This window comes from Protopterus annectens, chromosome 2.part2, assembly GCF_019279795.1.
Source record: "Protopterus annectens isolate FY-2018-M chromosome 2.part2, PAN1.0, whole genome shotgun sequence".
Taxonomy (NCBI): domain Eukaryota; kingdom Metazoa; phylum Chordata; order Ceratodontiformes; family Protopteridae; genus Protopterus; species Protopterus annectens.
Genome location: NC_056730.1, coordinates 597,411,602 through 597,436,139, shown reverse-complemented (window position 1 = coordinate 597,436,139; position 24,538 = coordinate 597,411,602). Strand labels below are relative to the sequence as shown.

The following is a 24,538-nucleotide window of genomic DNA, read 5'->3' as shown; positions in this document are numbered from 1 at the left end:
ACACACTTGCTCTCTACCCTTCTTTATGCCTCACCTATTTTCACAAACTTATCAAAATCTAATTTCAATAAACTAGCAGTATCTTATAATAATATTACAAGATTTGCCACAGGAGCCCCTTTTAGAACCCATCATTGCTCTAATCTTAAACAACTAGGCTGGCTGGAACTACAAAATCAAATACGACTACAGCAACTTACCATCACCCACAAAATCTTCTATCAACCTTCTAACACCACAATACTTAGTACCCTTATTACTCCTTATAGAAATATATCATTCTTGCGCTCCACTACAAAGCTACTAGCAGCAACCTATAAATCCAACAACAAAGCTGGAGACTGTTTGTTCGCCAACTGTATTGCACCTATCTGGAACAAGCTTCCTCACGAACTCACCACTATTATTTCTATAGCCACTTTCAAGAAGCAGCTAAAAACTCTGCTTAAGTCTCAATGGCTCTGTCCTTGTACTAACCCTGACTAAACTATTATTCTCTCTACCCTTTTCACCCCCTCAAACCTTTTCTAGGTTAGTATAGTATTTGTGTTTGAACCTTCAAAAAGCAGCTAAATCCTGTGCTTAATTCTCATTAGCTCTGTCCTTTACAAACCTTGACTAAAACTTTCTATTTTCTCACCCTTTATATTCACCATTAAAAAAAAAAAAATATATATATATATATATATATATATATATATATATATATATATATATATATATATGTATATATTTATGCTTTCTTATTTTCACTATTGTAAAGTTTTTGCTAGTAATACTTATGAACCAGTTTTTTCTCTATAACACCTACTTTTGTATAATATTTCTTATTTGAATGTATAACAACACTTGATTTTACTAACCCATTTTTATTGTGGAGCTTTTCTCCCCGGGCCTCTACTGAAAATGGACATGTATCCAGCTAGACTAGCCCGGTCAACAAATGTAAAATAAAATAAATAAAACCAATTCAGACACTTGAATTCATACAAAAAATCTTGTTTAAATAAAGTTCTCTTTTATATAAAAAACAAGCAGCTACCATTATAAAAACGTGTATCTAAAAAAAGTTTTATAATAAACAAAATTCATCTCAAAGCACTAAATTGTCTTTCAGCCTCAACACTGAGCAAATAGATACATTCTCATTTAATCTGGGAAATATTGTGACATTAGTTCATGACTGCCATTGAAGTTCTCTTAATTCTAAATATTTGTCAGTCGATCTGTCTCCTGGCATTGTTCAATATGATCTATCACTACAAATTTGAAGGAATGATCACTATTAGTTAAAATGTGTACAGCTAATGCATTCTTTTGCTCTTTCCTTCGTATGTCATAATATTGTTGATATATCCTGCTTCTAAGGGAGTTCTATGTTTTCCCTATATAGAAGCAGGTACATTTTAGACAAAGAGCTAAATACACCACTAATTTAGTGTTACAGTTATACCTCCTAGATAACGTAATTGTACCAAAGTTTGTAATCTTCACTTCACTGATTTCTATAACATACTTACGCTGTGGACACCGCCAACATTTGCTCATCTTTCCTGTTTGTTTTCCTATTTGATTTCTCTCTAACATGTTTTTTATGCTCAGGTCCTGTTTGTAGACATTATGGGAACCCTCCCGCACTATTTGCAAATATTTAGCATCAATTTGAAAAACATTCCAATTCTGCTTAACTATATTGCTGATCTCACCAAATTGTCTATTATAGGTTAAAATCAAACTATGTCCAAAGTTAACATTATTTGCACCATTGTCATTATTGTTGACTAGATGTCCATCCTGGATACAGTAAAGGAATGGTACAGTAAAAAATGTCATTTTTTGCAAAAACTCTGAAAAAATGTTATGAATAAAAGTAGTTGGATATCCTCTTCTAATCAATATATCTCTTAACTTATCACATTGGTACAGATATTCATCCATATTGGAAACCATACTGGCCAACCTAATACACTGTCCCTTAACTAAAGACTTTTTTTCTGATGGAGAGGGTGCCAGCTATTAATGTGCAATAAAGCATTTGAGTAGGTAGGCTTCCTATATATAATTGAGTCAAATTCTCTTCTCCTCTTGTTCTTTATAATATAAATTTCTAAATAATTCACCTGTTCTGTTCCTATAGTCATGGTGATTTCCAAAAAGTAGTGGTCTCTTGAATATAGTCAAAAAACTCATTCAAACTTTCCCACGACACTGTCCAAAAATAATTATATCATCCAAATAGCATCCATATAGTGACCAATATTGTGAATATTGGTAATTAACAATATATTTTCTTTCCCAATATGCTAGTACTATGTTAGTAAAAATGGAGGAGCATGCTGCCCCCATTGCCACACCCTTTCTTTGCTTGAGTAGCTGTTGTTCGAAGAAAATAAAATTATTTTCTATGACTACTTCCATCAGGGTCCTGATAGTAAGAATTTTTTCATGATCCAGCTGAGTATATTGCCATAAATAATTATAAAACCACTCAATCCCTATGTTGTGAGGAATGATTGAAAATAAATCTTTGATGTCAGTTGTAATAAACAATAAGTCATCCCTGTAGGGTGAAGGCAAAGAACACGTTTAAGCTGTTTGTCAATAAATTTGGCTATTGGAAATGTCTTGGACCCTTTGGTGTCCACTATAGGTCTAAGAGGTGGCTTATCTAAATTTTTATGAATTTTTGTGACGCCAAAAATAGCAGGGATCCTAGCATGTGTAACCCTCAAAAAATTATATTCAGAAGGACAAATTTGGTCATTCATCAATAAAACCGAGTTTATTTTATGATAAGCAATATTAATTTTGTTAATACTCGTCTTCTCATAAGTATCCAACAGCAGGTGGCTAAGCATTTTGTTACCATAGTCATTACTGTTCATAATGGCCAATCCACCACCCTTGAAGGCTTCATCACCCTAAGTTCCCTGTTATCACAAATGTTTCGAAACAATTTGTATTCCCCACTGGTCAGATTGGTCCTTTCATTGTATTGCCCATATCGTTTATCTAGTAGACATCTGCGTATTTCATATTCACACATTTTGTCAAAAATATGCACCATTGTGTGTATTGCAGGATCGAATGTACTAGGTCTCATACATCTAAGTTCAGACGTCCTACTGATGCCTTCATCCTCAAAATAAAATCTCAAATTCAATTTCCTAGAGAGAAGTTTGATATTAATCAGAACCTCATCAATATGTGCATTTCATATTGGAACAAAAGACAGGCCTTTGTCAAATAAATCAGCAAAGGACTAACTTACCACCACATTACTGCAATTGTAAATTTTATAATCACAGTACTTATTGTTCAATACAACATAAGAACTAGTTTGTAACTGATTTATCTCTGCCAGTTGGAATTCATCACCTGGCTCCCTCTCCCGCTCCTCCTCACCTCTGTGATGGGTCGAATATGTAATTGTCCCCACTCTGATTCCTCAGCCTCTCGAACCTCCTGAGAGGGGGTTGTGATAAAGGAGAAGTATAATTTATTTCTGTACCATTGTAACTTGGTTCAGAATCATAGACCCTAGAATCACCCAAATTGACATCTTGGGAGTTACCAGGCTGTTGATTCGGGGGGGGGGGGAGGTAATGGATATGCCGCGTATTCTTTCAAATCTATGGCAAGTTTTTTTGCCTTATTGTTTTTAAGTTCAACCATCATTCTATCCACTTTTACAAACTCCCCAAAGTACAGTTTTTTTTACTATCGAACAATATGCCAGTTTGTACACTTCTGTCCAATTTATGAATAGTGTCCGAAAGTTCACACATTTTCCTATCATTGTCCTTGATTAGCACTCTTATAAGTTCATAGCCATGTTTGTTGAATAAGTCTATTAATTCGTTATGCAGGGCTGACCCTCTTACCAGTCCCATTGGGAACTTCCACATTAGAAGGACTTTTCGGATTCGTTCACATCACACACATTCCCCTAAATAATTATTTTCCAGTTGAAGTTTTCAGAATTTCAAAACGTAATCCTCCAGTTGTTTTAACTGAGTGTCCACAGTCCCAGGATATTCTGGATTTTCCCCAATGCCAAACCAATAATTTTTACCGTCTTCCAGCCATTGTTGCAACATATGGTTCCCTTTGTAGTTCACTCCACCCCTAACAGTTCCATTACTTGAAGCTATATGCAAATTTGAAGATTTAGATTGGCTGAGTATGACAAAGGGTTGTTTTTGGGCTGGTGTAATCCCGCTAGCCTGGAAACTAGGTTCGAGTTCATCAAGTCTGCTCGCCGATCCATAAAGCCCAGAAGTCAAATCACTAGCAGTCCCAGAACATATGACTCTTTGAGTTAGCTGCTCAACAAGCAGAGTAAGTTTCCCCACAGGTCTATAAAGCTCATTGTATGATGCAGGGAAAGCTCGTGTGGAAGGTGAACCCGAGTCCTTGGCTCCTTCCATACAAAATGAACTTACAGAACAACTTAACCATACAAACTATGAACCAAAAACAAAAAAAGGAAGGAAACAAGCTCAGGAACCTCTTCCACAGACTGTCACCATGTGCATTATTGAGTGCTTTAGTCCCACATAGAAGGAGTTTTCAGAATAGTAAAACATTAATCCAACATGCCTTAAATATACCTCCAATTAAAATAATTAATTATCAAGCACTTCTTAAAGCACCACAAACATATTTTTTTTTGCATTTTTACTATCAACCAATGCATTCATACATAAAATTTTGTTTAAATGAAGTTCTCTTATATATAAAAAACAAGCAGCTACCATTTTAAAAAATGTACCTAAAAACATTTTATAACAAACAAAATTCATCTCAAAGCACTAAATTGGCTTTCAGCCTCAGCACTGAGCAAATAAATACATTCTCATTTAATCCGGGAAATATTGTGGCATTAGCTCATAACTGCCATTGAAGTTCTCTTAATTCTAAATATTCGTCAATTGGTCCACCTCCTGGCCCTTGTTCAATATGATCTATCACTACAAATTTGAAGGAATGATCACTATTAGTTAAAATATGTGCAGCTAATGCATTCTTTTGCTCTTTCCTTCGTATGTCATAATAATGTTGATATATCCTGCTTCTAAGGGAGTTCTCTGTCTTCCCTATATAGAAGCAGGTACATTTTAGACAAAGAGCTAAATGCACCACTAATTTAGTGTTACAGTTATACCTCCTAGATAACGTAATTTTACCGAAGTCCGTAATCTTCACGTCATTGGTTTCTATAACATACTTACACTGTGGATACTGCCCAGATTTACTCATCGTTCCTGTTCGTTTTCCTGTTTGATTTCTCTCTAACATGTTTTTTATGCTCAGGTCCTTTTTTTGAGACAATACGGGGACTCTCCTGCACTATTTGCAAATATTCAGGATCAATTTGAAAAACATTACAGTTCTTCTTAACTATATTGGTGATCTCACCAAATTGTCTATTATAGGTTAAAACCAAACTATGCCGAAGTCTACATTATTTGCACCATTGTCATTATTGTTGACTAGAACTATGGCACTGTCACATTCAAGCAGCCTTCTTGACATTGATTCATGAAGTTTTGTGCAAAACACCATGGGATCAATTGGAGGATCACTTTTGCAATCCTTGCTGTGAAGCAACATGCCACTGAACTCAAGATTTTGTACAGCCATTGCAGCCATCTCATAATAGTTACCCAGATTCGTGCCCCTTTCTTTGAAAAGTGGAACAAGTAATCATATCCTTTCATTTGCTTTGTATAGATCGATGTTGTGATCTTGCAATTCCAAGCTTAATTCTGACAGTTCTTGAAGGACATTGCACATTAAGCTGAGATGCAGCACAAACTCCACTGACATGATTTTTCTTTGCAAAGCCTCATACATATACCACTCTGTTCAGTCATGTGATGGACATCGTTTGTCTTCCTCAAAATGTTTAACCAGAACCTCATACTTTTCCCAAACTGTAGACACTTTATGGAAACCCGATGCCACCCATCGTGTGCTTAGAATTTGATCAATTTTTAGCATCTGAGTGTCTAGCTCTTTTGTGCACATCTGTAATTCTGTTATTTTCTGGTGAGGAATAGTACAGCACATGCAGCTTATGTATGAATGCCTTAAATCTGTTAATGCCTGAAACTTCTTTGATTACATCACCAACAGTGTTCCAATCTTTGATTCACACAGTGCCAAAACATATCTGATGGAAACTTGTCTGTTATTGGCTTCTTAATGATGCTTTTACATCCTAGCATAACAGCTGCACCATTACATTCAAAATAAACCAAGTTACATTTCAAGAAGTCCTCTGTTAAATCATGAGATTTAAGGCACTCTAGCAAAGAATGAAAAATCCCTTGCTCTGTTGTGTTTTTAAGTTCAGTTAAGTCTAAAAATAAATTTGTTGCTGAGTTCATTCTGCAAGACAGGTACGAACATAAAGGATGAGCATCAATTTATTGATCAGCATCACTGACTTATCAATAATTAATAATATTTTGCTGCTTAATGTGATAATCTGTTTTGTAAGAATTTTTCTCATTTCATTGCTTATGCGATTAATGATGTTGATGCATGCATTAGCAGAATGAAGAATGCATCCCATATCAACTCCTTTTAGTTCTTGTAAATCAATTTCAGACTCCAAATTATGAAATCTATGGTTTTCTTTTACCACTTTATTGGCAGTACAAAAAATGGTCATTGTGACAGTTTTTCTTTTACCTGGGCCTTCAAAACCATCTGCTCCAGAATTTTTTTTTCAGCTTCTTCAAGAAGCTTTGTGGTAGTTTTGTGACTCACAGATTCCTTAGGGTCAAAAATCTTTTTTTCGTAGGGATGTTAACTGTTGCTGTTGACTTACACCAAAGAAAGTTATCAAGTCATTGGCCCACTCTTCCACAATTTTGAGACCCTTCTTAGTCTCTACCCCAAGACCCCCCCACCCTACTACAAGTTTTATATCCAAGTTTCTTACCGCAAATTGACAGCCAGCTGTACTTACTGCAGTAGTCATTTTTCAGGTCCAAAGTTCAGCATTCACACCACTCTGTGTCACCAGCAGCCTCATGAATATTACTGCATGAAGCAGAAGTAATACTCTGTAAGAACTCCACCTCCATAGCACCATTTGAGTTAACAGTAACATTACTGCTTGAAGCAGGAGCAACAATTGGCATAGACACCCTCCCAAGAGCATCCCTACAAACTGTGAGATTTGGATCATACTTTCTGAATCATGGTTATTTATTTACAAGGTGTCCTGTCCCAGAAAAGTAACTAGAAATTCTGTCTATTGTTAAAGGGGGGATGGTCTAGTATTTAGCAATGTGCATATGCATTTGCATAGAATGCATAGCAACTCACTGAATTATGTTCCTGACTTCAAACAAGAGGACAATAAACTCTTTCCACAATGAAAAAGCTATTAAATGTAATCAGTGCTCTGCTAAAATTGTACTAGTTAAGAGGTATGAGTCCCAACCCCCACTGCTGCTGTCATATAAAATGCAGCCTAATCAGCATATGAACATTGAGGAATATCGACCTTCACAGTACAGGAGCCATACACATTAGGTACTCCATTCACAACAGCATTATACAGCTGCTTACATAAATGATATTTATTTTGATGATTTATAATATTCTGAATGTCTGTTTTAAAAGTTGGAACTCAGAACATTCATGATAGCACCTTTTCGCTGAAGAATCTGAAGAAACTGGGGGTAAATATAAGAAGTAAGCTAGATAATGCTACAGTTGTATGCTGCTGTATTAAATTATCTACAGTCACCCCCCCCCAAGAAAGAATTATATTTCACAAATTTAAAAAATGTGATACACTGTTCTGACAGGGAAAACGGGGTGCATTGAATTAAGCTACCTAAGGCAACGTAGACTCTGTGCTTTTGCATATTTTTTCCTTGAAGGGTGTGCACCTGTTATCATTCTGATTTCCATATCAACCCACTATTCATCACACCACTTTGTATTCTGGGAGAGAAACTGTAGGATAGGTGAGATGCCTTTCAGTACACAGCAGCCAACATCCAACTCCCGAAGGGCGATGTGAAAATTCTAGTTCCCAAACAAATGTCAGCTATCACTTTTCATCATGAACTCATTACAGCAGCATTCCCACCCAAATGACAATATTCAGCTTCAATTATGTAACTGTTACTTTACAACATTATAATCGACTTTTATTTATTTTTCTCCTTTTGGAAGCACTGTCCACATCTCCAGTATATGACATCATGTAAAATGAAAAATGCAGTGCTATCAAAATTACAACACCATCAACATTTTATAGTATGACTGAAGTTGAAAAATACAGAATAACAAATTAATGCACGCTAAGCAATGAATTAGGATGCTCATGCTCATCAGTTAATGAAACTGCAGAACCATTTACTCATGATGGTAGTATGGGTCTGATCAAACTGTCTTAGGATTTCCTTTTCTGCCCAAGAAATAAACTGCTGAGTGATCCAATACTTGAAATGTAAGTCAAGACAATCTGATACTGCGGATGGGAAGCTACTCAAAATCGCTGGCAAAGACTAGCATACAGCCCAACACCTTACTCATGGGTGATATTAATTATCTCATCATCGACTAGGAAACATATATGACCACAAACATGTTGGCTCAGAGATTCTTGGACTTTGTCAATGAAAATTCTCTGGAACAGCTTGTCAGCACACCGACGAGAGGCTGCAATATACTAGAAGTAGTACTTACTAGCATGGGAGAGCACTCCATCCCCACATGATGTCCTCCCTGGTAAGATTGGACCATAAATCAGTTGTGTTTTGGTGTAATTATAAGAACAGATGTTGTTTGTCTTTTCAGCTTTTCCTGGTTAGGGGGTCGCCACAGTGGAACACCGGTCCGCTAATGATTGGCAATGGATTTTTATGGTGCTGAGTTGCCACCCTGATGCCCAACCTTCAATGAAGGCATGCCCATTTCACGCATGTATTTTGAACGCCACTCGACCGCAGGGAGGACATGCAAACTCCACATAGAAGGCACTCCAGCTGAGAATCAAACAGGAGAACATCTTGCTGTGAGGCAACAACTCTACCGCTGCAACACAGATACCCAATTAAACTCAAATACTCTTAAGAATTTTTCAAAGACAAACTAACTCCAACTAAATGATGTTATAAGAAGTTTCAGCACACCCTCGAATGCAGATTCACTGACTCTTATGCAGAGATGTATACCATTGCCCTGTATAACCACTTAAGCAGTTGTATAGAATTGGCTGGACCTGACTGGATTAAAACTAGGTCTTGCCGAAAAACAAGCCTCCCTGGTGGACCCCTAGTATAAACAGGCTATACAACAAGAGAAAAAATATAATTTCAAAGAAAAAGAGAACTAGGCAGCAGAGGAAGAAATCCCTTTTTAGCTTAAACAAACAAATTAGAGATCTTGTCAAGTTCTCCAAAGTTAATAGTGAAGCAAAAGTAGCCTACCTAGCTAAGGAGAATCACAAGACATTCTTTAACTATTTTGAAATCTAAAAGGGAATACCCAACTATGCACTGAACTGTTTGTGAATGGCACAAACCATACCCAACTGGAGATAACAGCCAACCTACTAGCTGACAGATTTGGAGCAAACGTCACCCCCCCCATCCCCTCCATTCATTCCACAACCATTCCTCAGCCTATTATCTTAAGAGAGCAGGTAATGTCAGCACTCTTCAAGGCCAAAAACACTACATCAATTGGCCCAGACAATATCCCAGGTTGTTTTTAAACAACTTAAAACATGGCCTAGCAGACCCACTAGGATCCCTGTTTAACCACAGCCTCTGAACTGGCTATGTTCCTGCGAAATGGAGGATAGCAACAGTAATCCCTCTGCACAACGGGGGACCAGCAACTGACCCTGGAAATTATAGGCCCATAAGCTTGACTAACCTCATCTGAAATGCCATGGAAAGAATCATTACTGACCTTATTAACAAGGGCATAGATAATTTCCAAACTCTACATCCAACCCAGTTCGGATTTGAGAAAGTCACCAAGGCCCCGGATGAGGGAAAGACAGTGTATACCACATATCTTGACCTATCAAAGGCATTTGAAAGAATCCCCCACTCAAGTATTATAGAGAAACTCACCCAATTGGGAATTAACACTTACATTACCATATGGGTAGCCAACTGGCTCACCAACAAAATACATACTGTCAAGGTGGGTGACTTCACATCTAGCAAAAGACCAGTCACCAGTGATGTAACACAGGTTTCTGTGCTGGATCCCTTACTGTTCAGAATTTATTTCTCAGAAGTCCAGGCAAACTTGGACAGCCTGTGGTTGGCCAAGTTTGCTGACAATTGCAAATTGGGAGCAATCATTGAGTCCCCCCAACAGTGTTAATATACTGCAGACAGGGTTAACTCAGAAAAAAGTGATTGGTGCCAAAGCCACAGATTAAAGCTAAAAGCAAAAAAAAAAAAAAATAATAATTGTTATTCCCTTTGAGAAAGTTGACATCCCTGCTAATTACATTACAGACAACCTCCCCCCTAAGCACAGACCCAGAGGTACGTGATCTGTGTACTCAGGGTGATACCAACCTGAACTTTGACCATCATGTTTCAACAGTACTAAGAAAATCCTTCTACATGGCGCATCGTATAAGTAAAATCATTGTATCTAGATTTAAGGATTTTATTATTTCATTATACATGGCCCTCATCAGACCAGTAACTGAGTACACTGATCCCTTTTGCATGTACCTCACTAGACACCTGCAATGCAGAAATACCTCACTAAAAGAATCACAGGCCTAAAGCAGATGCCCTATGTTGACCGTCAAAAAAAACTCCAGCTATACTCTGTCGCATATCGTTTACTCAGAGGTGGTCTCTGCTTAACATACAAGGTCATGTCAAACCCAGAGCTGTTGGACATGCTACATTTAAAGAAATCACAATCCCTCAGAGCCACATGCTCCAAGGATCTAAACCTTGTCATCACAATGAACAAACATGCTGGAGGGATAGGTTTCTGACCCAGAGACTCCCCAGACTCTGGAATAGACTGCCCATACATGTCAAGCAGAGTGCCTCTTTGGTCCTCTTCAAAAGGAATCTTGATGATTGGATGGGAGATAGGAAATTCACCCCAGGGATCACGTCAGTCACTCTGCTAGACAGGGGTCCAGGGAAGTAAATATTGTGGGAAGAAATAGCCAGGGAATTGTTATGGCTAGGCTTGTATAGACTCTAGGGCCGATAGCCTAGTACCAACCTATGAACCTATGAACAACTGGAGAGACTACAGAGGTTTCCCACCAAGAAATGACATGGTACACAAAACAAGTCTTACTTGGAAAGATTGACAGCCCTGTCACTGTATTCTGTCTCCTACACGCTGTTAAGGTGTGACTAGTGCCTAGCTTACAGGGCAGTGTCTGACCCAGCCCTGATGGAAATGCTACACATTCGTAAATCAAACTGCATGAGGGTCACTTGCTCCAGGGAGGATCTTAACTTAGCCTCTGACATGAACAGGTCATGACTGACAGATAGATATATCTTCCAGAGAATGCCACTTCTCTGGAACAAGCTTTCAATTCACCTGAAACAGAGACCCTCCTTGTCCATCTTCAAACACAACATAGATCAATAGATGGGTGACTTCAAATTCACTGCTGGAGTGGTACCCATGTCCCTCCTGGAAAGAGGAAGTCATTATTAACTACCATAGACCCTTACCTTTGTCATCTTCACTCCCTTAAGCACTGCAAATTGAGGAAACTCAGGATAAATATGGCTAAGATTGTTATGGCTCTAGGACCGTTAGCCTAGTAACATTCTATGAACCTCTAACTACACTGTGGCAACAAGTGTCCCTTTTTCTTACATGGAGCCATTACTCCTTTATTATTTTTAGCTTTAACCTGGAGTCTTACAGAAGAGAGCCAAAAACTATAGAATTAGTACTTTCTCAGTCTTAACTCAGTAACATCAGTTCATATTACATACGCTGCATAGAAAAATGAACTCCAGAACACACAACCCTAGTCTTATACTGTGCTACAGCAATAAAACAGGTACCTGAAAGGATCCAGTCTTACCAAACTACTTCTCAACTGTACCTCGTTGTTAGTCTTAAAACTTGTGTTCCACTTTGAAAGGATGTGACACACAGTCAAGAATGATTCAAGGAAAGCAATAAAGAATCACCTCATCTCACCAAAATAACCTTTTTCCGAGTATGGCATGTGAGCTTCTTAATGGAAATTGTTATTAAAGGTTTGGGTCTATATTAGAACATCGAAAGTTCATTATTTTGAATGTTCTAACATCGAACCCTATTCAGCAAACGCTGACAACATCGAACATTCAGAACAGCGAATTTTTTCCTAGGGAAAAAAAATTGCTGTTCCAAAACACATACACACAACACAAGCACACCAAACAAACAGCAATCCACACACATACACCCAAAATCTTGCAGCTAACCCTACACTAAACTGTAGAAACGCCACTAACTATCCACTTACCTTAACCCAAACCATAACCCTAAGGTCTGTCACTATCGCACACTCACCTCACCCACATCCTAACCCTAACTCACCTAACCCGCCCTAACCCTCACATCCACACAATAGCACACATACCTCCCTCGTGCCCTAACTCACCTAACCCATGCCCATTCACACACTTACCTGAACCCAACCCATAACTTTCCACCACAACGCTGAAAATAGCGAAACGACAGAAACGGACAACCGAATTCTTTCCCTAGGAAAAAAATGTGGTTATCTGTCATTTCGCTATTTTCAGCATTCGCTGAATAGGGGTCGATGTTAGAATGTTCGAAATAATGAACTTTTGACGTTCTAATATAGACCCAAGGGTTTAGCTAGTTTCCTTATTTGTCCATTTAATCCACATTATGAAAGGAAGTACTCCACACAGGGAATGTCGAGAGCTATGTGTCTCAAAAAGAATGACAACCAAAATAATCTTAGTAGGTTAGGGGAAGGAAGAAAATCATTCAGTTTCACTCTTTACAACCTGTGGTATTCTTGCATAAACTGCTACATAATTTGGTTGTTAATCTCCATTTACACATATAATGCACTGTCATACTACAGTAGAGTATTCCCCCATACCTCTTTTAACTTTTACTTTTCCATTCTGTCATATCCCCTCTCTGTCCTGAAAGTGGAAGAAAATCATTAACACTGAATTTCCAAAACAAACTTTCTCTCATGCACCAAATCAGGGATTGTTCTTTGCATCAGAGTACAGAGCTCACTAGGCGGGGTTACAGAAGTTGTGAGTTGGAACTTCATCAGAAAGGTGAAGTGTAGTGTCTTATGGGGTAAATATAAATAATATGTAGTCAATGCTATGACCAATTGTCATAGCCGAGGTGCTGGTACCATCACAAAAATAAAAGCCTTGATTATCCAGTACAGTATATAGGGGTAGTATAATGTGGAACTGTGAAGTACAGCTGGACTGGCACCTGTTTTCTGCCCAGGCAAAATGTATAGTTATGCATATGTGACTAAAGAGCTGCACCTTTCAAGACAGGATGGTGCAGTGGTGCAAATGTTGCATTGTCACCTCACAGCAAGAGGTTCTCCGGTTCAATTCTCAGTTGGGGTGCCTTTTGTACTGAGTATGCATGTCCTCCCTGAATTTGTGTAGGTTTCCTCCAGGTGTTCCAGTTTCCTACCACACTCCAAAAACATGTGTCTGGAGTGCTTCTCCCCAGGCCTCCTCTAAAAATTGGCTTCATTCCAAGTCAGACTCTCCTGGTAAACAAATGTTAAATAAACTACCAGGCTGACTGAGGGAGGAAACTGAAAATCACAGAAGTCATCCTTATAAAAAGTCTATTATCTCAGCAATTTGTCAACAATTCTCAAAGCTGCTTTAACAGAATGTGGAATGCAAAATGAGAAAAACATTTGTAAGAGTTATTTTCCCCTGTCCCCACCACATATCCTGCAAAACATTCCTTCCACCTAGTATCTCTAAAGAGCAGGTCTTAACTGGTCTCACTAAGGCCAAAAACACAGCCTCTACGGGACCTGATAACATCCCAGGCTGTATTCTCAATGGTTTAAAACAGGATTTAGCAACACCATTTGGTACTCTTTTCAACCATAGTCTAAGCCCTGGTTTTGTCCCTGCTGAACTGAATACAGCTACTGTCATCCCCTTGCAGTAACTATAGACCCATTAGACTAACCATACAAGGCCATGGAGAGAATCACGCCGTGGACCTTATCAGCAAGGATATAGGAAACCTTCTACCACTTGACCCAACCCAGCTTGGTTTTGTTAAAGTGAGATCCTACCTGTTGAACCTGGTAGACTTCTTTGCGACTGTCACCAAAGCGGTAGATGAAGGCAAATCTGTGCATACAGCCTACCTAGATTTGACCAAGGCCCTTGATATAATCCCCCACTCAGGCATCATTGAAAAACTCACCCAGCTGGGGGTCAACCCATACACTGTCAGGTGGGTTGCAAACTGGATCACCGACAGAACACATACAGTCAAAACAGGGGGACTCCACCTCCACCAGCAGACCCCATACCAGTGGTGTTTCTCAGGGATTGGTGCTGGAGTCCCTATTGTTTGGAATCTACTTCTCAGAAGTACAGGCAAAAACAAAAGGTCTGTGGGTGACAAAGTCTGCTGATGACTGCAAACTGGGAGCCAAAGCCATGGTTTTAAACTCAATACAAAAAATGCAATATCATCCCATTTGGCAAATGCAATGTCCCTACAGATTACCATATTAATAACAATACCCTAAGCTCTAAATCAGTGGTGACTGATTTGGGCACACAGGTTGACAATAACCTTACTTTTGATCACCATGTCTCCACAATGGTAAGGAAGGCCTTCTGTGTTGTTCACCTCATAAGCAAGGGCATAGCTTTCAGAACAAAAGAGGTTATAACCCCTCTTTACTCTTCCCTCATCAGGCCAATAATAGAATACAATGCTGTCTTTGGTATGTACCTCAACAGACACCTCCAGCAACGGGAGATACCTCAAAGGTACCTCACAAAAAAAATTCAGATTCTATAACACATCTTATGTGGACAGACTTAAATCATTGTTACTATACTTTATATCATATAGGCTACTCACAGGGTCTATATTACTACCTAACTTTGCGAATACCAAAACGTCAACACATAAACAGTGAAATATGAAAAGTATGATTGGCCAATTCCGCAAATTCTTTCACAGGGAAAAAATTTGCTTGGCCATTATTGGGAATTTGCCCTTTCTCCAATGTAGAGCGATCTCGGAGTTGGTATATTTAGTTAGGGGGGGGGGGGTCAAGCCTTCCCACTTGATTAGGGTTTGAAAGTTTGTTTTGCTGTTGGTTGGCCAAGTGATTTTTTTCCCTGTGAAAAAATTCACAGAAGTGGCAGATCATACTTTTCGTATTTTGCTGTTTATGTGTTGACGTCTTGGTATTCACAAAACTGAAGTTTCGAGGTAGTAATATAGACCCTACTCAGAAGACGACCTGTGCCTTACATACAGAGCTACTTCTGATCCTGCCTTAATGGAAATGCTGCACATTCGTAAGTCAAATGGTACATGATTCAAACAAATAAATGTCAGTGGAGAGAGACAACATTGCATGCACAAATGTTATGCATGCAGCATGTGTAGGTATATTTTAGAAGGACCCTTTATAGATCTACCAAATCTTTCTTATACTATACCAGTTACTGGTTATTTTTCTTGAAAAAGTTTAGGAGTAGTCTATATTGCTGCTTGTAGTACATGTTCAAAAGTTTATGTCAGGATGACAACAAAGCTCTTATATATTAGAATTAGGGAACATGTAAATAGTATTAAAAATAAAGACAGTAGAAGACAGTAGAAATGCTTTGTATAGACAGTGTTATATGTAGTAATTTAAAAAAATGTTTATTTTATGTCTTGGAACAGGGACATTTAAGCTTAAGAGGGGGAAGTTTCAGAAATCATTTAGAACAGAGAGAAACTAGATGGGAAATAAAGTTGAATTCAGATGTGTCCCCAGGATTAAATGATGCCATCAACAGTAAATGTTTTTTTTTAACAGTCTTGGCTTATGCCAAGACTATTAAATATGCAGGAGTATTCCTGCTCCTGTTTCATTTCTTATATTGTCTTTTTAAATACATTGATTTAACGAATGCTGTTTTAACAAGATGCAATTAAATAATTGATGCACTGAGTATTTATATGGCTTGAAATTCATAAAGTTTTGTATTTCTGATGAAGTCTGGTTGGATGAAAGCAATGATTAAACCGATTTTACTCTAAAGTGCCGGTTTGTTATTTGAGTTTTCAGCCTTTAAGCAGTTTTTTATTGCTATTAGTTTTTTGTATTTCATTTGGTTACAACATGGTAGTAGCTGCATAAAAAACTCAAAATGTATTATTAAATAGCAAATGAGTACTTCCGTCCATTCTATAACAAGAACTTCATCAGACTACAATAAAGTGAATTAAAAAATGTACAAAAAGTCTCCACATAAAAGCACGTCCACAAACAATCATACAGCCCAAAAATAAACATTTCAATTAAGAATGTGAGAGTCATTGCATTCAAAAAAATTCAATTTGTTATAGAAGTAAAATACACTAAAAATATTTCAAAAATAAAAATTATATTAATTATAAATTTCTATACCTCATAAAATCACAGTTTTAAAATACTAGTTGCAGAAATATTTTCATTAAGACCAGGGTATAAATAAGCATGTAATTCCATCTTCTACTTCAATTCCTTATGTTCAATCAGTTCACTCCATGCACCCCCTCTGGGCTCTTTTTTAGCCGTGTCTATTCCCATGAAACCGAAACTGTGCCCAGGAAATTTCAATACGTTTGGAAATGCAGTTGTTGGGATTTTGATTCCTATTATCAAGCAAATGCTCATATATACAATCCCTAATTCTCCTCTGCGTCTTGCCAACGTATAAATTATTGCATTGTTGGGAAATGTCCAAATACACAATTCCAACTACAGTTACAGTTACAGTAAAAAGTGGTTTTGATGAAAAAATTGTTGACCCATAGGATATCAGTCTCCAAAATGTTTTTACACTGATTACATTGACTACACCTAAAATTACCTATTTTTACAGAAAAAAAATGTGTGTCGCCATTACAGGAATCCAAATAGTCTTTAAAAGTTTTATCTTTTTTGTACATAATCTGAGGTTTTACACCTAGAATATCTAAACAACTATCAAAACAAGAAAAAATATATTCCACTTCAACAATATTTCATAAATATGGTCATGATCAATCATATAGGCCGCAACAAACAAACAGGAAAAATCCTTTTTGCTATCATTAAAACCAATGTGTTATAATTCACTGCCACCATCTAACCACAACAAGAGTTTAAATAATCCTTCCTTTTGCTGACTGCTTCATTTTTAACTTGTTCAACCAAACTTTCAGGATATCCACGAGATTTAAACATATCTGCCAAAATCTGTGCTTCTAAGTCAAATGTACAATCCTCAGTAACCATTCTAGTTAACCTCATATATTGCCCTTTAACTATTCCCTTCTTTTGATTTTGGAAGGATTTGTAGCCTACTTGAACAACACTACACTCTTTTTTGAAATTTACTTGCTCCTTTAGTACCTCACATATTAATTATTTGGATGTTGAAATGTCTAAGGATATTATTAATAAGAGATTGATTAGTAATATCTATAGACAATCCACCCTCTCTAACTGTTACACTATAACAGTGAACATCTGATGCATCAAAAGATGGGAATAGTTACTATAGTCCTTGCAGTGATATGTAGTGAGGAGTGCAAGCAGAAGGAGAGAGAGCATTACTAGAATTTGGGTCACTATTGTTTGGGGTAGAATGAGGAAATATACAGAAATTGAGTATAGTAGTAGAGGGGTAGTAAAAGGGATAAAGATAAGTTATCAGAAGTAGTTATTAAAGGTTGGCAATGAAATATTTATAATAATAGAGTAATAAGAGCAGCAGAGTTTAGTGGCAAGAGACAGATAATAAAACGTGACAGCAGAGGGATTATAACTGTAAAGAGTATGGGGCTGTAATACAAAGGTGAGCAAATGACAACTATTGTAGTTCAGTCAGACTGATGGGGGGTGATAAGTGGTAAAAATGTATGTACTGGATTGGTGTTTTGGAATATGTAACTGGACTGGAATATACTGAAGCACTCCCATTGGATAATATGATAATACAGTTTGATAAAATGTTTGAGAATAGAGAAAAATAGATTTAGAGTAATGGAGGTGGGTATTAGGGATTTTCATACTGCTGGATTGAACAGACATTCACTGAATGCCATTTGTCTAAAAATAAATCACAGAAAACCACTTTCAGCAATTAAAAAAAAAGTTTTTGCTGCAGCGAGGCATGCCCCCTCCAAACTACCTAAGCAGAAGGAGACCCCCCAATACACACACACAGCTTATATACATGAACTACTCCAAGGTCACACAAGAGTAGGGGAAAAATAAAATCTTCATGGTGACTGGCACAACTAGTGCTGACAGTTTCCACAAGAGCCATGCACAGGGCTTTCACTGCCATACAGTTGTATGGGGTTACACAGCTGGCTCTTGTGCCACTTGATTTGGCAATGTTAAAAGTGGAATCCCTTTGCAGTGGTCCTGAGGAATACTGAGAAGACCCTGTTTATAGCCACACTGAAAATAAGGCATCATGTTATGGCTGGGGATCATGTACTTGTCATCAGTCATATCTCTTAGAGGGTTATATACTTGACTGTGTATGTATCCTATGTTCTCTGTGTTAGAACAATGTAGGCCACAGAGTGTTGTCTTAGGCTGCATGGGTGGTATCTCATGATAGGTGTGTTTTGTGTTATTGTAGCAGATTGAAAGGTGGTAGCCACCATCCAGTACTGGCAATGTAACTTCGTATAAATTGTAGAAGGAGTCATTTCTAGGGCACATTGCTGGTGGTGAGAAGAGTACTTTTGGCTAACATCAAAGACTGAAACAATACTAATTTTATGAATGTTAATCATACTTTGACTTAGGGCTGGGGTCCATTCTCGTCATGGTATTAGAAATACAAAAGACTTGGAGAAATTAAACCGATAGGAGTGTTTTGTGTTTGTAGCAGATTGAAAGGTGTCTGTGTTTCGTGTTTGTAGCAGATTGAAAGGTGCCACCAACTATCCAATACTGACATCCTTCTTCATCTCCTGAAGGTACTCAGTAGTGTTACAAATCATGTTGTCCAACTAGAGTGCAATGATCTTGAAATAGCCTATGCTGCATGGCAGCTCCTAAATTTTTTTGTGCAGGTTCTTGACCAACTACTCTAGATGTGTGTTCCCCATCATGTTTCTTGTCTGCTTCATAGTTTTGCCCTTAGACAGATCTCTCCTCCAGGGCCAGTTTAGATGTATGCTCCTGGATTATTTCAGTAGCTGACATAATGGAAGTAGACCACTGGGGTAACATCTCTCTCTCTCTCTCTTTGTGTTTCTAAACTGGTCTTGGCCTTCAGTTGTCGACCACTAATATTATTAAAGTCCCATTTCCACCTACTAGCATCCAGCGAATTAAAATGCTGCTCATTCTGCGGGCTCAACAGGCTTCATTACTTTTCCCACTGTTGACTCAGACAAGTCCTGGAAAACAAAAGCCCGATTGCTCATCTTTTCCATGTTCACAAAGTGATGACAGCACATAAGCTGAGGTCAAAGTGCACCATAGTCCAAAACCAATAATTGAAGAAAAAACAAGGAACTAAAAAATTCCACTGTCAATCAACCAACACCCAGTATTAGTAGTGTGTATAGGAAAGTGTAACAACTGTTACAGATTTTATATTGGTAAGAGTGAAATGACTTTTAAAGAGAAGATTTATGAACATTTACATGCAATTTAAAAGTAACTGATTTTTTTTATTGATTTTATTTCCATTTGTTTACCCGGAATGTCTGACTAGGCCTAGGCTGGCTCGTTTTCAGTGGAGGCCTGGGGAGAAAATCTCCACAATGCTCCAAAAATTTAATGAAGTACAATTGCAAAAGACATGTCAAGGATATGCATGCGGTAAACAATAAGAAAATAACATTAACATACATAGAGTAGACAGTACTTATAATGTACTGGCACAAAAGGCAATTAGAGGAATACGTATAGTATACAATATCAGAATATGATTTACATGAAGTCAACTCTACAGAATTCATACACTACATAAATGCAACTAGAATGAATAACAAACTAAGGAAAAAAATTACAATAGTTGACAAACGTTTGGGACCTGCTGAAAGAAAGGGGGGAAAAGCTAGGGGAGAAAAAAGGGTGAGAGATAGTATTACTAAGCAAGTTTTGATATAACATCAGAGGCTGAGAGGGAAAGTAGGAAGTAGGAGGAATAAGAGACTAGGTGTAGAAAATGCTCTCTTGAACATATGCAGTGCAGTGAGGGGCTTACCTTTGTTTTTTTTCCCCAAGATTCTGTAGAGCACATTCCACACAGTCCACTCTCCTAGATTATTCTATTTTTTAATTTATTGTATAACTGTATCTGAAAATGGGTGCCTACTTCCCTGCTATTATTCATTAACATTGATTTATTTTATGTATTTATTCTTTGTTGATTAGGTTTGTCCCACTAGACTAGTGACCTCTTTCAGGGGAGATCCAACTAATTATACTACTAAGGGAAATTTGGCCAAGATATCAGAAACTTCCCCTACTCTTTGGAGCTGTTAGATGGTGCCAGAGGGCACTTATAGTAGGATGGAAGAGGCCTAAGAGAAGCAATGGAGAAGAAGACAAAATCCAAGGAGAGTTTCTAGGGAAGGATGTCATGGTCCCTCTTTACCCAGTGGGCAGGAATCAAATAGTCTCAGTCCTCACCACTGACACCATTGAGAGTTAGTCACTCAAAACAAGAATGCATTTACACAGTGTTTTGAATACAGCTAACTGCATCCAAGTATAATTTCCCTCAAGAGTACAGAGGGAACCTGCTCCAGACCTGGGACTGGACTCTCTGTTTCTCCAGATCCCAGCCTTGGAGTACTGTATCATAGGTCCAAGTAGCTGACACACACACTTGAATATCTGAATTTTCACACACACACACACACACACACACACACACACACACACACACACACACACACACACACACACACACGCACACGCACATGCACACGCACATGCACACACACATGCACACACACCTGGGAAAGGCTGACATAGTTTTATCAGCTCTGTCCCCATTCTCCAGATTACAAAGGAAATTACTGCCACTAGTCAAATACTGTAAAACTCTTACAAAGGGTAACCAACTACTCTGTGTCAATTCAATACCGATATAAATGCTATAGTGTGACTGTAGCAACAGGGCTTATTGGAGGGGCCAAAGCATCACTAAAATAAGCACAAGTACTCTCAAGATATTAGAAGTATTCTCTAAAAGACCAACCACAATGAAAAGATATAAAAAATATTTAATAATAGATAAAATGGAAAGCAAGATAATATTTAATATTTAGTTACAGTAAGCATCAGAGTTTTTAATTACAGGAAATATAAAAATAATACAGTTGGACAGAAACTCACGGATGCAGAGAAAAGAAAATAATACTAAACTAATCTGTATTATTCCTAACTGAGCCAAAGAAAGACTGTCCCTAGTTAACTCATTTAGTATCACAAGGCAAGATGTACTGTTGAGGTGCTCACTTCACAAGGCAAAATGAGATACTACACACTGACTGAACTGTACAACTAACAATTGAACAACTGGCATAGATCTTTTATATCACATTCCAAAGAAAAATAAAAACAAAGGACAAACTGCTGCTGCCAGAGTTCTGTCCTTCAGCTGGTTATAAAATGATATCATATCTAGTCACCTTACTCTGGCACAATACACATTCAGAACTCTGTTAAGATTCTGTTGCAGCATTTTTAACATAAGCAGCTTTTACAAATACAAGTTTAAGACAAGCATCTGTACAAATCCATGTGATGGTCGGATGACATAAGATCATTTACAAAACTTCAACCAGCCATGCTAACATACGCGCACATGCACTGTCTTACTTCTTTTGGTGCAGCTGGCAATACCTCACAATGTCACAGTGGAAAATGAGTATTTGCAGAAAATTTGTTTGATATGGAGTGAATGATATAAATAAGCAGTGTTTAGCTGTCTCACTGGAGAATGCAGTTAGCAAATCTGTTGGAGTGTTGCAGCTAATGGAATTGGTGTAAGGAGGGTTACAGATGATGTTCTGTTGAAAATAACTGAGCAGGATGATCCAGGAGACACTTCTACAGTTTTGTGGGGTGAGATGGCAGATAATATTTTCAGTATTGCGGATGGTAATGTGGTACTTATGCAGCAGTGACAGAAAGTAAAAGAGGAAACCAACAACAAACTGAGAAGGAGATTGGTTTGTGGAAGCAGAGAATGCAGTAATTAAAAATATGCAGCAGTGACAGCATGCAAAAAAGAGAGCAGCAACAAACTGCCAGTAAAACTTTTTTTTAAATAAGAGAATGACTAGCTATGAGAATATGACCAAAAATGACTTATAACTGTTCTGTGTTTTAAAGCTCAAGAAATTCTGTCTTTTATACTTATAGTCACAGAGACTTTTTGTGACTTAACATTTGAAACTGAGTGACTGAATGAATTTTTGGAACTGTGTAACAATAACAGACATTTATTTGTATAACAATTTTTTGTTTTCTTGTAGTAACTTAAATATTAAAAATGTAACTTTGCAAATTGAACTGAAAGAAGATAATGTTAAAAATAAACAATTTTAAGATCTTCTTCCAGTCTCCTATGCAGGGTTAGTGTGAAACTGTTAATACTATGAAAGTTAGAGGTGAGAGAAACTTATGGGATGGAGAGTGGAGGTTGAAAGTTGTTCTGAAAGGTAAAAATAAAATCATGAAACACTTGCCAAGTGTTATTTTTGTGACTGATCATAAAGGAACATTAAAGGTAAGCTGGCCAGCCTAAATCCTGTTTCTTTTTAGGGACTTTTCTCATTTAACTAATGATTGTGACAAATACAATGTAATCAATATGGGGAAAAGGGATATACTGCAAGAAAATGAGTGACTGAATGCAGGTTGTGTAAAAAAGGACACCTCTGGAGAGATTGTTAAGACCAAACAGTAAATAATGAAAAGAAGGGGAAAGGGAAGAATGCATGCATGAAAAAGGACAAGAGGCTGGGGGAGAAGGTAAACCAGGAGAAGATGAAACTGTAGAAAAAGAAAAATATGAAGGGTAACAAGGAGGACAAAGAGTTTGCATGCAGAAAGAGAGGTCAAGAGAAGGAACTGACACTAACATTTTTTGAAATACCAGCAAAAAAAAAATGTGATTGTGATGATCAGAGATTATTTGTACATAACTTAGGAACATATTCAATATGGGAAAGAGTTAAAATAAATAAATGTAAGATTAAAAAATATAAACTTACAAAAACAAGAAAAGCTACGGTATTAAAGTACTTTCAATAAATTTGAGCAGTATTATTAACACTGTAAGGATATGGATATTGTATGGGACTGGTGTGCTAAATGAGCTGTGGATGTTATTCTATTAAGGGATGTAACAGTCCTGGCAAGTGAAGAAAGACTGCAAAAAGAAAAAAACTGCCGGCTGAAATATAATGTGGAATTTAGAAAGTGAAAGCTGTTCTGGAGTGACTGTTGTGTAAAACAATATTGAAAATATTAGATGCAACATTGGTAAGGATGGCAAGACTAACTGTTGCAAATGTGAGATGGAGAGAGGATATTTATTGAATTCTGACATTATATGCATATACACACACACACACACACACTCACACACTCACACACACACAGGTCCCCTTTACATGGTCGAAATTTCAGAATGTCGAAGACCATATGGCAGAGACCATATGATCGACATTTGAAATGTTGACCGTGCGGAACTGGGATCTCCATACAGTGCGGAATGGAAAGATGTCCATTTTCCGCACTGTAGTGCAATCTCGGAATTGGTATATTTAGGTTTCGGGTGGTGTGGGGGGTGGAGCCCCCCTGCTAGCAGCGTGAAGGTAAGTTTTTGTTGTGTTTTTTTTTTTCTTTTATTCAGTGGTCGACATTTTGAATGTCAGTCATATGGTCTCGGCCATATGGTCTTCGACATTCTGAAATGTCAACCATATGAAGTAGATCTATATATATATATAAATATATATATATGAAAATATAAGATGGTGAGTTGATTAACATGAATATTCACATATATATATATATATATATATATCTATATATATATGTATATATATATATATATATATATATATATATATATACATATATATATATATATATATATATATATATATATCTATAGCTAATATAAATATATATATAGATATAGATATATATAGAGATATTTTATATATATATATATATATATATATATATATATATATATATATAGGTTTATAGGTTCATAGGTAGGTACTACGCTATTGGCTG

At 37.3% G+C, this 24,538-nt stretch overlaps 1 protein-coding gene across 1 annotated transcript in view; it reads left to right on the top strand.

The window, feature by feature from the left end:
* The window catches only part of LOC122795737 (dedicator of cytokinesis protein 1-like), a 2,411,902-nt gene that overhangs the window by 439,050 nt on the left and 1,948,314 nt on the right, over window positions 1–24,538 (top strand). The gene's annotated exons all lie outside the window — the stretch shown is intronic.